The sequence below is a fragment of the Elephas maximus genome, chromosome 13, assembly GCF_024166365.1.
Source record: "Elephas maximus indicus isolate mEleMax1 chromosome 13, mEleMax1 primary haplotype, whole genome shotgun sequence".
NCBI lineage: Eukaryota > Metazoa > Chordata > Mammalia > Proboscidea > Elephantidae > Elephas > Elephas maximus.
Window position 1 is genome coordinate 77582656 of NC_064831.1, and position 14231 is coordinate 77596886.

General features: G+C 45.8%; 1 protein-coding gene across 4 annotated transcripts in view; it reads left to right on the forward strand.

Annotated features, from left to right (window-relative positions):
* Positions 1–14231, forward strand: part of NTRK3 (neurotrophic receptor tyrosine kinase 3) — a 473624-nt gene that overhangs the window by 68364 nt on the left and 391029 nt on the right. The window lies entirely within an intron of this gene.

A 14231-nucleotide genomic window follows, 5' to 3' on the forward strand; every position in this document is an offset into this window, starting at 1 on the left:
GAATTCCTCCATTTCAGGCCCCACACGTATTTCTTCCAATGCTCACATCTTTAAAGGAGTTGGCCTCGGCCTGTCCCTTCCCAGCAGCCTCCCACACCACATCCCTCCTGGGCCCCGGCCCAGGGTCTTTCCTCCTCCATCTGTGCTGTCTCTCTTCTTTGTGGCTTGGTCACATCCCGCCTTGCTGTGCGCTGAGGAGCGAGCCAGGCACCGCGAATGTGATCTTGTCGTTCTGATGGTTACCTTAACTAATTGCTCTGACACCCTGAGGTTCCGGGAATAACTATTCATGCAATGTCAAGGACTCCCTGTCCTCCTAGTGACCTCAAATTTTACCCTCTCACGATGAAAACGCTCCAGGCCTTGGTGCGAATTTTCCGCGTTCACTCTGAGGCCAAGTTGCAGAGAGAAAACCTACCCTTTTAATAGGGGAAAATATTGCCCTCGTAAGTCTTTACGCAACCCACTTGAGTTTAATACTCACTTACCAATTCGACTTTATAACTTCCATATTGAGTGAATTAAGTCCTCTATATGGGTAGTTGTTAAAGAAGTGATAAGTGCTTTATAATTCAGTAAAGGGTGGCCTGGCCAGTTTGTATTTTCCTAAGGAAATTGGCCACCTGAAGGGCTGCACTCTCAGGACCCCTGGGGCAAGGTGATTTTGGGCACCGAGCTCCTGCTTTCTTTATTGGTTTATTTCCAAGCCAGCTGCTCTGGCATGGACCAAATGCTCTTTCTTGCTCTGACTTTCTCCTCCAAGGCCCACTGGGGAGAGAGGATCAAAGTCAAAGTCTCCCTCTTGGCTTCAGGCAGGTTTGCTCTTGATCAAAGGCCTCTTCGTCCCCTGGTTCAAACCTAAGATGTCTAATAGGGACTAAGCTTTTTTTTTTTTTTTAAAAATAATATTTTATTGTGTTTTCGGTGACGGTTTACATGGAAGTTTAGGTTCCTTTTCAATAATTTCTGGACAAATTGTTCAGTGACATTGGTTACATTCTTCACAATATGTGAACATTCTCATTATTTCTGTTCTGGTTGTTTCATTAATCGAGTCCCCCTTCCCCCTTACAGTCTCATCTTTGTTTTAAAGTGATTGTTACTGTTTCATCTCATACAGGTGATTTTTTTAAAGGAACACAGTACTTATGGGTAATATTCATTATTTTGTGAGTCAGTCTGTTATTTAGCTACAAGGTAACCTCGGGGGCTAGTTTCAATTCAGAGTTTGAAGAATATCTCAGGGCAGTAATCTTGGGGAGTCCTCCAGTTTCAACCAACATAGTAGGTCTTTTTTTTTTCTGTAAAGGAATTTGGGGTTCTTATCTATCTTTTCCTCCCATTCTTTCAGGGTCCATCTGTTGTGGCCCTGCTTAGAATGGTAGGTAGTGGTAGCCAGGCACCATCTAGTACATTTGGTCTCAGGGTAAATGAGGCCATGGTTCCTGTAGAGGGTGACTGAGGCCATGGTTCACGTAGACTGTAAGTCCTGTAGTTTCTTCTATGAGTCTTTGGTTTCCTTTTTTTCTCTTTTGCTCTGGATGAGTACAGACCAATAATTGTATCTTATATAGCTGCTTGAGAGCTTTTAAGACCCCAGACATTACTCACAAAACTAGGATGTAGAACATAACTTTATGAACTGTATTATGCCAAATGACTGAGATGTCCCACTAGACTATGAGGGACTAAGTTTTCATAATCAAAGTGGCTTGACTGTCATCTGAAGACAGAGGAGACTGTCTCCTAGGAGCCACAAGGGTTCTGGCCCCTTGTCGTCATTCGCCTCTCCCCAACTCCAGGTGCACTTTGTTGTTCATAGCTGCTGTGGGGCCGACCCTCAACTCATGGTGACCCTGCGCACAGTGGAACAAAAAGCTTCCCAGTCCTGCACCATCACCATGGTCAGTGGCAGATCAGACCACTGTGAGCCATAAGGTTTTCATTGTCTGAGCTCGAGAAGTAGATCTCCGGGCCTTCCTCTCTAGTCCATCTTAGTCTGGAAGCTCCCCTGAAACCTGCTCGGCATCATAGCAACACGCAAGCCTCTGCTGACAAATGGTGGTAGCTGCTCATGGAGTTTATTGGGTGGAAATTGAACCTGGGTTTCCTGCATGGAAGGTGAGAATTCTGCCACTGAATTCTGCCCTTATTCCTTATACCTTGTTGTTGTTGTGATTAGGTGCCATTGAGTAGATTTGTGACTCATGGTGACCCTATGTGACAGAGCAGAACTGCCCCATAGGGTTTTCTTGGCTGTAATCTTACAGAAGCAGATCGCCAGAGCTGCTGGACAGGTTTGAGCCACCAACCTTTTGGTTAGCAGCTGAATGCTTAACCATTCCACCAGCAGGGCTCCTTCTTTATTCCTTAGTTTCCTCAAATAGTTGGAGAAAATGCTGGTGGTCCCCATCAAGACCATAGCCTTTCCATGACTTACTGCAGGGTCCCAGGATCTGAACAGGGACACGTATTTATTGATTTGTTTCTTTACGTCTTCTCATTGAGCACCTGCTTTGTAGCAGGAACTGGGCTACGTTTGTGGTCATAGTAGTGAATGGGTTGCCTGCTCTCATGGCACTTGCATTCTGTTAGGGGAGTGAGTTAGTAAACAGGTAAACACAGAAGTATCTAGAGCAGCATTTGTCAACCTGTACACTATTGACATTTTGGATAAGATGCTTCTTTGTTGTGGGGCTGTCCTGTGTATTGTAGGGTGTTAGCATCCCTGGACTCTACTTAGTCGATGCCAGTAGCATCTTCCCAGTTGTGGCAATGAAAACAGTCTTTGGACATTGCCAAATGTCCCCTGAGGGTGGGGGAAATTGGTCCCTGAGCTGGGAACCATTGATCTAGAGTAAGGTTATAAGGGATGACTTTCTAGGCTGGTCAGGAAAGGCCTCTGTCAGGAGATGCTATTTAAGGAGAATTCTAAAGCAGAGGGAAAACCCCTGCAAAGGCCTGGGAGGAGGGAGGGAGCTTGGTGTTGTGGAGAATGGAAAGGAGGCCAGTGAGGCTAAAGCCGAGTGAACAAGGGTAAGGTTTGTTGGAGCTGAAGAGGGAGAGGGATGGACCAGGTCATCGAGGACCTTGACAGCTGCGGTGAGACCTGAATTTCATGCCAAGTGCAGGGGAAGCAATTGGAGGTTTTATTGGGTGGAGGAGGGGTCATGGTCAGATTTATGTTAAAGGAAGTTCTTTCAGGCTTCTGTGTGGAGGACACATTTAGTCAGGCTGGAACGGAAGCAGAGAAGCCAGTTACATACATTTTGGAGCCAGTGTTCTTTGTAAGAGGTGATGGTGATCTGGACTTGGGTAATAATAGCAGAGATAGCGAGAAGTGGGACAGAGTTAATATGTCTGTTATAGGTGGACTTGCTAATGGTGTGGATATTGGGAGGTGAGGGAAGGGGGAATCAAGGACGACATTGGTTTGAAAAACGGGGTGCTACTGGTGCCATTTTTTAAGATGGAGTAGGCTTAGTGGCAGTAAAGAAGGACTTGTTTTGGATGTGCTAAGATATCAGGTAAAAGTCTAGGGCTCAGGGGAGGGTTCTGGCTAGAGATACACACTTGGGCACTGTACCAGGTTGGATAGTATCCCCCCCAAATTCATATCTGCTCAGAATCTCAGAATGTGACCTTATTTGGAAATAGCATCTTTGCAGATGTAATTAGTTAAGATAAGATCATATTGGGTTAGTCGTTATAGTGTGCTGTTGAGTTGATTCCGACTATAGCGACCCTATAGGACAGTAGAACCGCCCCGTAGAGTTTCCAAGGAGCGCCTGGTGGATTTGAACTGCCGACCTTTTGGTTAGCAGCTGTAGCTCTTAACCAGTACACCACCAGGGTTTCCTAGGCTGTAATCTTTACAGAAGCAGATTAGGGTGAGCCCTTAATCCAATGACTGGTGTCCTTATAAGAGGAGAGGATGAACAGAGACACAGATACACAAGGAAGAGGGCCATGTGAAGAGGGAAGATGACCATGTGAAGACAGAGGCAGGGATTGGAGTGATGCAGCTACAAGCCATGGAATGCCAGTGATTGCAAGCAGCCACCAGAAGCTACGAGAGAAGCATAAAACAGATTCACCTTCAGAGCCTCCAGCCAACCCTGCTGACACCTTGATTTTGGACCTTTTGCCTCCACAACTGTGAGAGAATACATTTCTGTTGTTTTAAGCCACCCAGTAGGTGATAATTTGTTACAGCGACCACTGGAAACTAACATAAGGGCTGTTAACACGTGGATGGTATCAGAACCAAGCACCTGGGTGAAATCACCGTGGCAGGACAGGCAGAAGTAAGGGTGCGCTAGGGTGAGACCTGGGACTGCAACATATAGAGATCAGAAACCAGTCAAGGAAACTCAGAAGGAATAGCTAGGAGAGTTGAAAGAAACCCAGGAGAGAGTAGAAGGAGAGAGTGGTTCACTAGGTAAAGTGGTACCAAGAGTTTGGGTAACTGGACAATACAGAAGAGTCTATTGGATTTGCCAACACGGAAGTCACTGGTGATCTTGACAACATAGTTTCCAGAGAGTAGGGGAACAGAGGTAAATTGGAATGAAGAATCAAAGGGAGGCTAGGAAGTGGGCCTAGGAGTGTAGACAATTTTTAGAAACCGTTTGCCACAAAGAGGTGCAGTGATATGACTTGGTAGCTGGAGGAGGACGTGGAGTCAAGGAGTTTTTTTTTTAAGTTAGGCTTTATTAGGACATGTTTGTATGCTGATGGAAATGTCTAGTAGAGTGATGGGCACAGAGTAGAGAGGGGGAAATAAAATGAATGGAGCCCTCGAGAAGGGGAGAGGACTTGAGGGCAGGGGAAGGTCCACACGGGGAGCTGAACTGATATAGTCCTAAGAATTTCGGGTCTTCCTTCGTTCCTTCCCTTCTTTCCTTCCTTCCTTCTCTCTTTCCTTCCTTCCTTCATTTCCTTCTTCCCTTTCTTCCTTCATTTCCTTCTTCCCTTTCTTCCTTCCCTCTTTCCTTCCTTTCTTTCCTTCTTCCCATCCCTTTCCTTCCTTCTTTCCTTCCTTCTTCCTCTGTCCTTTCCTTCTTTCTCTCTCTGTCTGTCATGTTACTGACATTTGTACAGCACTGAGACACGAACTCCTGGTTACTGCCCTCAGAACACTCATACTCTGGTGAAGGCCATAGTCATGTGGGGAAAAGGAAAGATGGAAAAGATGTGACAAGGTGCAATTACATTCCCATCTTCTGTGTTTGACTAGAGGAGATCCTGCCTATTTCCGCATTCCTGACCACTAATATTGAGCAGTCAGACTTGAGATCCTGGTAATGGGCAGCAGCCATGAACTTTGGGTCACCTTCCCCCTCTTGCTGGGCCTTGTAGTGATTTCCCTTGGATGCCTGTCCCTGCCTGGGATGTTGAATGGTGTGCCCTGGGCTATACTGGTCCCCAGAGGTCAAGTTCAGGGTGTTTGTGGGGTCGGCCAGGACTCTGGGCTGTTCAGGTACAAAGTTGGAGACCCTCTGGTGGTGAGCTGGGACATCTGGGTGGCTCCTCAGCACCAACCTGGATGACTCCCCCAGATAGGGACTTATCCTAGAGGAAGTGCCCTTATTTGAGATTGTGGAGGTGAATCATGGTGAATAAGACAGATACAATTCCTGTTCTCATGTGGAGACACTGACAACAAACACCGAATCAAATCATCGAATAGAATCATTGCAGATGGTTAGAAGTGCTGTAAAGGACATAAACGGACTTGTGCCAGAGAGACCTGGAGGGGACAGGGGAGGTGGTGGGCTACCAGTATGGGTGGGGAGGGTCGTCAGGGCCAGCTTTCCTGAGAAGATGATTTTTGCTCTGAGACCTGAGGGATGACAAGGAGCCAGGGAAGACTATTTCATGCAGAGGGAATCCCAAGAGCAAAGGCTCTGGTGAGGCATAAGGTTGGCACGTTTAAAGAACAGAACACAGACCAGTGTGGCTGGGGCCCAGAGAACAATGGGTATGTATTAAGAGAAAAGGCCGCAGAGCAGGCAGTGGGCAGCCTAGGCAGGGCCTTGTGACCCATGGCATGGTGTCTGGATTTTCTCATAGAATCTTCGGTTAGGAGGCAATTGTCTTGTCCAGGATGGAGGGGGTGGTCACTTGGTGCACAATGTGTGGGCATGCTGGGGTTGCCGTGCCAAGCCAGGGCCCAGGTGCATCTTCTGGCAGTGGAAAGAGGGCGATTGCTGAGGGGTCAGGCAGTCTGGCTGCAGGCTGAGGGTAGAGCAGACCCCTGACCTCCCCAAAGAACTGTCTGACTCTCTGATGAAACTGTGCTCCTGGGAGTGACTACCTTTAATGAGTGGTGTTGCAGAGGGTGTGCCCTTGATCTTCTTCCTTTAGGAGACAAAGCCTCTCGCCCCTGAGGAGCACAGGTGTGTGCACAAACGCTGGTGATTCCCGGCAGGAGCTTCAGAATTGATCAGGAAGCTGCTGCAGATGCTGCTGTCTCCCATCTGTTCATGGCACAATCCAAATGTTCCTTTCTGCAGTCCCCAGGGGGCCCCAGATATGGGGCTGGTTTACCCTGGTCCTTGGCGAGCAGCTGCCTGGAGAGCTGGTATGCTAATGTGCTGGTGTGCTGGGGTCACTGACCCACACTAGGCACTGGGCTCTGGTGTACCGCTCCCCGGGCATCTAGCATCCACCTGAACAGCTGACAAGGGAGGGAGAGCCAGGTGGCTTGGCTGGCATGATCCGATGCGGCTCCTCCTCAGCCTCCTTGGTGCCTGAGCTCCGTGGAGCTGTTGCTTCAGATGGTTTGTTTATAATTCTAAACATATCAGATAATTGAAAGCTAATGCTTCTGTCTGGATCACTAGACATAATATGCCTGGGTAACAAATCAGTTTCCTCATTGCCCTACAAGGCTTCGAAGTCAAATGCACAGCCCATTCCTGTGTGTGTGTATATGTATGCATATGTGTACGCTCCAATGCTGACTTGTTAGGAAATGAAATTCCAGGCTTGTTTTCCACAGGCTCCCAAACCCAGGCTTTAGGTAGGGCTTCTTCCTTACAAGAGAATTCAGGTAAAGAGGTGATGGGAGCCTCAGTTCTGATAGGGACTTGGAAGGACTTGGAAGGAAGGGACATTTGTGCACTGCCTTGTTATCCTCAGTTCTTGAATTCTATGTTGGAAGAGTGGGGTACCCATATATAAAAGCATGTGAGAAATGCCAGTTTCCACTGATATCCAGAATGGATATACTGAACATAGTATTAGTGGTATACACTTAGGTGTTGTTAGCTCCTCCAAGTTGGGTTCTGACTCATGGTGATCCCACGCATGACAGAATGAAATGCTGCCCAGTCCTGCGCCATCCCCATGATTGGTTGCAGACTGGACAGTTGTGATCCATAGGGTTTCCAATGGCTGAATTTTGGATGTAGATTATCAGGTCTTTATTCCTAGTCTGTTTTAGTCAGGAAGCTCTGCTGGAATCTGTTCAACATCATAGCAACACGCAAGTCTCCACTGAGAGATAGGTGGTGGCCACACATGAGGTGCACTGACTGGGAATCGAGCCCAGGTCTCCCACATGGAAGGCGAGAATTTTACCACTGAACCAACACTGCTCTCATACACTTAGGTTGTTGTTGTTGTGTGCCGTCAAGTGGATTTCAACTCATAGGACAGAACAGAACTACCCAGTAGGGTTTCCTGGGCTGTAATCTTTATGGGACCAGATCTCTAGATCTTTTCTCCCAAGGAGTGGCTGATGAGTTCGAACTGCCAACCTTTTCATTAGCAGCCAAGGGCTTAATCATTGTGCCATGAGGGCTCCTATACATTTAGACCCTACCAGGTTAATTTGAATTATGAGTGCACATCCAGGAATACTTCACTTATCTGGCAGCTTCAGCTGTCCAGAAGGCAGACAAGAATCATAGAAGTATTCATTTAGACCCTTATTCAGATTTATTCTTACTTAACACACAATTCCAACAGAAAGTAACAGAATACTTATTGCATTAGTACTATTCATCAACACTGAATTAAGGATTTAGGCATTGTCTATTCTCATCCTCAGAGCAACCAGATAGGTGGGTGATACTGTTATCCCTGTGAGCAAACCGAGGACCAGAGAGATGTAAGCAACTTGCTCAAAGCCAGTCAGCTTCTGAGTGTCCGAGCTGGGAGTGCTGTCTAGGCCAGTGTGCCTCCACAGTGTCAGCTCTTACCTACTGTGCTCCAAGAGGCTGCAGAGAAGCCTGGACACAGCATGTGGAAGGGAGGAGGGACCTTGGTAGCAAGTGCTCAAGAGGTGATGATCCACAGCCTGATAGCAAAGAAGGAGCCAGAAAACCATTAAAAATGGATGTAATAGCCATTAGAATGAGAAAAATCGTATCAGCCTAGGGCCATTTTGGGCAGGGGCACAAGCTCTACAAACGTCAAGAACCTCTGAGGGTGTTACTGTGTTACAGCCCAGCAGACTAGTTAGGTTTGTCATGATGATCTAGGGTCATCAAGAAAATGTTAAGTCATGTCCTGTCTACTTTGCTTAAGAAGGCAAGCGTGTAATGCATTTTCAGGAAAAAAAGAAACATCCAGCAAGGAAGTTGGAAATGCAGAGGTTTTGCATTTAAATTTAGTTGTCTGGAAAATTTGGTTATGAAGAACAGCTCGTTAATAACAATGAGAAGTCACAGTGGAAGTAACGGCAATCAGACAGCAAGGGAGAGGAGAGAGAAGAGGTTGGGAAAATGGGGCAGTACTGGGCCCACCAGATCTAAAGGGAGGAAGGATGTTCCTCAGGCTCACCAGCCAAGCCCTTGACTTGCCAAGGGTCCATGTGACCAGATGAGGGGTGCTTTGTCCTTCTCATGGTTTTCCCCAATCTCCTCTTTAGTACCTACCCTAGTGTTGGAAGCCTCAATGTTCTAGTGTTTTCCCTATATGAGAGTAACCAGTTGTTGTCAACTCTGACTCATGGTGACCCCATCTGTATAGGACTTAAGTATTGAAGGTATAAACGACTCTTAAACATATATACATGAGAAGTTCATAATTAAAATGTGGATCCTTTTCACATATCATGTAATTTTTAGATGTTTGGAGATTGCCAATGCATTTCCACCTTGGCCCAAGCAAAACAGTAAGAGGAAGAGAAAGATGTGGTATAAAAATATAATCTATTTGAGCAAAAAAGAATTTTGTATTTTCTATGGATATATCAATTAATATTTAATTTATGCCCTGTCTCCTTCCAAAATGGATATGAAGTAGCTATCTGTGGTTTGGGCTCATCTGCTCCAGGATTTGGTGTTGCTGTTGTGAATAGCGAGTACAACAAGGGGATACTGTGTGGTTTAAAATCAGGAAAGGTGTGCGTCAAGGTTGCATCCTTTTACCATACTTACTCAGTCTGTATGCTGAGCAAATAGTCCAAGAAGCTGGACTATATGAAGAAGAATGTGGCATCAGGATTGGAGGAAGACTCATTAACAACCTGTGGTATTCAGATGACACAGCCTTGCTTGCCGAAATTGAAGAGGACTTGAAGCACTTACTAATGAAGATCAATGACTGTAGCTTTCAGTGTGGATTACACCTCAACATAAAGAAAAAAAAAAAAAATCCTCACAACTGGACCAATAAGCAAAATCATGATAAAAGGAGAAAATATTGATGTGAAGGATTTCGTTTTACTTGGATCCACAATGAATGCCCATGGAAGCAGCAGTCAGGAAATCAAATGACGCATTACATTGGGAAAATCTGCTGCAAAAGGCCTTTTTAAAGTGTTATAAAGCAAAGATGTCACTTTGAGGACTAAGATGTGCCTGACCCAAGCCGTGGTATTTTCAGTCGCCTTGTGCATGCCTTATGCATGCAAAAGCTGGACAATAAATAAGGAAGACCGAAGAAGAATTGATGCCTTTGAATTATGGTGTTGGTGAATATTGAATGTACTTGGACTTCCAGAAGATCAAACAAATCTGCCTTGGAAGAAGTACAGCCAGAATGCTACTTAGAAGTGAGAACGGCGAGATTTTGTCTCACATACTTTGGACATGTTATCAGGAGGAACCGGTCCCTGGAGAAGGGCATCATGCTTGGTAAAGTAGAGGGCCAGCTTAAAATAGGAAGGCCCTCGATGACATGGATTGACATAGTGGCTGCAACAATGGGCTGAAACATAGCTTTGACTGTGAGGATTGTGCAGGACAGGGCAGTGTTTCGCTATGAGTTGGAACCGACTTGACGGCGCCTAACAACAACAACATTGTGAATAATTGAGAAGAGCTACATTGTGGTTTTTCTAATATTTCTGAAGAGACTCTGGGTGGCAGTCCTCTGGCTTCGACCCATCCAAGCCCACCTGATGGCACTGGGGAGGCGTTCTTTGATTATGGAGGTCCACCTTGACCTCACTGAGATTTTTTTGAGTTGCAGCCTTAAGTCCAGCTCTGGCTCGGGAGATCAACACAGTCATAGATTATGTCCCATTTCCTTCGTCTCTCTGGAAAAGTTCTGCACATTAGCTCTTGGCAAAGAGTGATTCTGTGGTGTCAAGGAAGGGCAGAGGCAAGAGGGGAGGGATGGAGCACTGAGCAGACTTCTGGGCGGGGCATATCACATTTCCATGGAGTGAGGAGACCTTAGGAATGCAGGAGAGGAACTTTCCAGTTGGGTAGTGGAGGGAAAACGCCCTGGGCACCCAGTGGATTCCAGCCCAAGCTTGGAGAGAAGAGAACATGATTGCTTCTGGAATATGTTCTGGCATGGTGCATGGTCCGGGGGCCAGAGAGCCCTTCATTTCTTCTCAAGTAATGCCTTTGACTTGAGAGGGTCCCAGGAGTGAGGACTTTTGATCTTTCCTCTCACCTGGATCCAGTGACCTGGAGGCCTGGACCCCTTAGCGTTTAATGTAAAGTTATTGTTCTAAGCCACAGAAACCCTTCTTCCAATGCAATCTTAAGGAGAAGCCTTATATGATAAAGCAGAGTTTCTCAGCCTCAGCGCTATTGACATTTGGGGCTGTGTAATGCTCTTTTGTGGGGGGCGTCCTGTGCATTGTAGGATGTTTGACAGCATCTCTGCCTTTTATCCACTAGGTGCCAGTAGCACCGCCACTCCAGTTGTGACAACCAAAAATGTTTCCACACCTGGCCAAATGCCCCTGGGGGACAAAATTGCCCCCAGTTAAGAACTAATTGAGACGGAAGTGGAGGTGATGTATCTAACTAGGAAGCAAGGCCTAGAGGTCTACTTGTGAAAATCTAGCCAATGAAGTTTGGCGGGTCCTCACAAAGTTAAACATAGAGCTATTTTTTTTTTTTTTTTTTTTTTTTTACCATATGGCCTAGCAATTCCACTCCCAGGTGTATACCCAAGAGACTTGAAAGCAGTGATGTGAACAGACACACGTTCATCAATGTTCATTGCAGCATTATGGAAACAACCCAAATGCCCATCAACAGATGGATAGATAAAGAAAATGTGGTTTATTTATACAATGGAATATGATGCTGCCATAAAGAGAAATGAAGTCCTGATACATGCCAGAACATGGACGGAACTTATGTTGAATGAATAAGTCAATTACAAGAGGGCAAATATTGTATGATCTCACTGATATGAAATACCTAGAATAGGCAAATGTATAGAGATCTGAGCTTAACAGTGATTGCCAGGGGTGGGAGGGAAGCGTTGGCTAGGAAGCACTGAGTTTCTGTTTATGGTGATGGAAAATTTGGCAAGGGATCTTGGTGGTGGTTGCACGACCTTATTGATGTAATTGGTCTTAGTGAATTGTACATGTGAAAAATGTTGAATTGGCAAATGTTGTGTTATCTATATCTTTACAATGATAAAAAATGTAAAATAAAAAATAAACAAGCAAAAAACATACCTGTGGATCACAATGGTCTGATTCTATTGTAAATCGAGTCAGGGGCCAACTGCACGACAGCTAACAATGACAACAATAACAATTTACTTAGAGTAGGGATGGGAGCCTGGAGCTCTACTCTTTGGCTTCTCCTTGCCCCTCCCACCCACTGTTCCTGATTGAAGGGAGGACACACAGATGGAGAGCAAGGCATCAGGTCTCTGTGGAGGCCAGCCGCCCTGTGCAGTCTGTCCACGTTTGGACAAGCACAGAATCATGCAGCCGCTGACCCGGGATCCAGCCTTACTCTGAGTTTGTCTTCTGCAGCAGAAGAGTGGGTTTGTGAGATGGCTTGGCTGGGGAGAGGCTGGACCAGGGTGGTATAGGGTGGCCAGTGACTGCGCTGCCCAGGGCTCCAGCACCTGCCCTTGCTACAAAAAAAATGATAGTGATTGTTTTTCAGATTACAAAATAAATGCTTGATGTAGACAACTTGAGCAACACAGAAAAGCACAAAGAGAAGGATAAGCCACATGGAACCGTATCAGACAGAGGTAACCACTGTTTAGGACTGACAAAAGCCAACCAAGACTGCTCGCATAGTTTATCTTACTATTATTATTTTTTAGGGCCTGGCTTTTCCACTTAAACAGGTGGCCCCCTTCATAGCATAAAGCAGCCAGCAAAGTTACCGTAACCGATCCCCCTGGTCCGGTACCAAGCAGTGAGTCATAGGAACACTTGGCAGGCATCCTGCCGATGCCATCCTCAAATGTCAGGCTACACCTTAACCATCTTTAACTTGCCATCTATGTACTCCTTGTGCCTGTTCATAATTTCTGCTTGAATGGTTTTCCTGGAGGCCATGAGTGACAGTTTACTACCCCTCACCCTCCTGCCACACGGAGTTTTTATCAATGATTGCTAAGAAATGACAACTTCCAGTGGAACCATGATACCATTTTTAGCTTGAAAATTGTCTGAGAATAGACTGCTCAGCCTCAGTAAGGCACAGGAGAAAAACAATTGTTATGGCTAACGCATCCTGGCGTTACTGTGAGCCCTGCACTGCTGGAAGGGAGTTTTAATGAAGTCATTCTCATCCTCATAATGTTTTTATTTTATTGTCCCCATTTAACAGATGAGAAACTGAGGCATAGACAGCTGAAGTAACTTGCATTAGGTCACGTAGATAGAGGAGGTGATGGGGCCAGGATATGCTTGCTGTCAGTCTGACTCTAGGGCAAGGGTCGGTAAACTTTTTCTGTAAGATGTCAGAAAGTAAATATTTTAGCTTTTGCAGGCTGGGGTACAGTCTCTGTTGCTACTACTCAACTCTGGGTTGTAGCTTGAAAGCAGTCGTAGACAATATGCAAATGAATGTGTATGGACACTGAAATTTGTATTTCATATACATCTGCTCCTCACTTAATGACTTGGTTAGGTTCCAAAGACCAGATCGTTATACGAAAATTGGTGTCATACAAAAATGGAGGATAACTACATCATTACATAACTGCCAAACCACTGAGAATCATGGCCCAGCCAAGCTGATACATAATCTTAACCATTACAGCCAGTGTTACTGTTGCCTCGCACCCTGGTGTTTCTTACTGCCAGACACACGGTGTTAATGCATAAAATAGACAGTAGATTTTTAACTGTTGTTGTGAATGCGAAATGTCGGATAACAAGATGGTTGACAGGTGAGGAGTAGGTGTAATTTTAACTGAAGGGCTAGTGGTTTAAACCCACCCAGCAACTCCACGGGAGAAAGACCTGGTGATCTGCTTCCATAAAGATTACATCCTAGGAAACCCTATGGGGCAGTTCTGCTTGTAACACACGGGGTCACTATGTGTTGAAAATCACTTTGGCTGCACCCAACAACAACAACATACTTTTCACGTGTCTCAAGATATGAATCCTTGATTTTTTAAAAATAGTAAAACCCTTTCTTAGCTCTCGAGCTGTGCAAAAACAGATGGTGGGCTAGATTTGGCCCAGGGGCTCTCGTGTGCTGACCCCTGCTCTAGCGCCCTGCTCTAGCGACCTTTCTAGAACCCTAACTCTTAACCACACTATTGCGCTGTCGTTAGAAAATTGCCATTCCCCAATTTAGGGAAATTGCCATCTAGTTTCTGTAGAGTCAGTTCCGACTCATAGTGATCGTATAGCAACCCTATTGGACAGAGTAGAACTTCCCCATAGGGTTTCCACAGCTGTAATATTTATGGAAGCCGATTACCACATCTTTCTCTCTTGGAGTGGCTGGTGAGTTCGAACCACTGATCTTTCAGTTAGCAACTGAACGCTTAACCATTGCACCACTAGGGCTCCTTAACAGAGGAAGCGAGGGCCATTA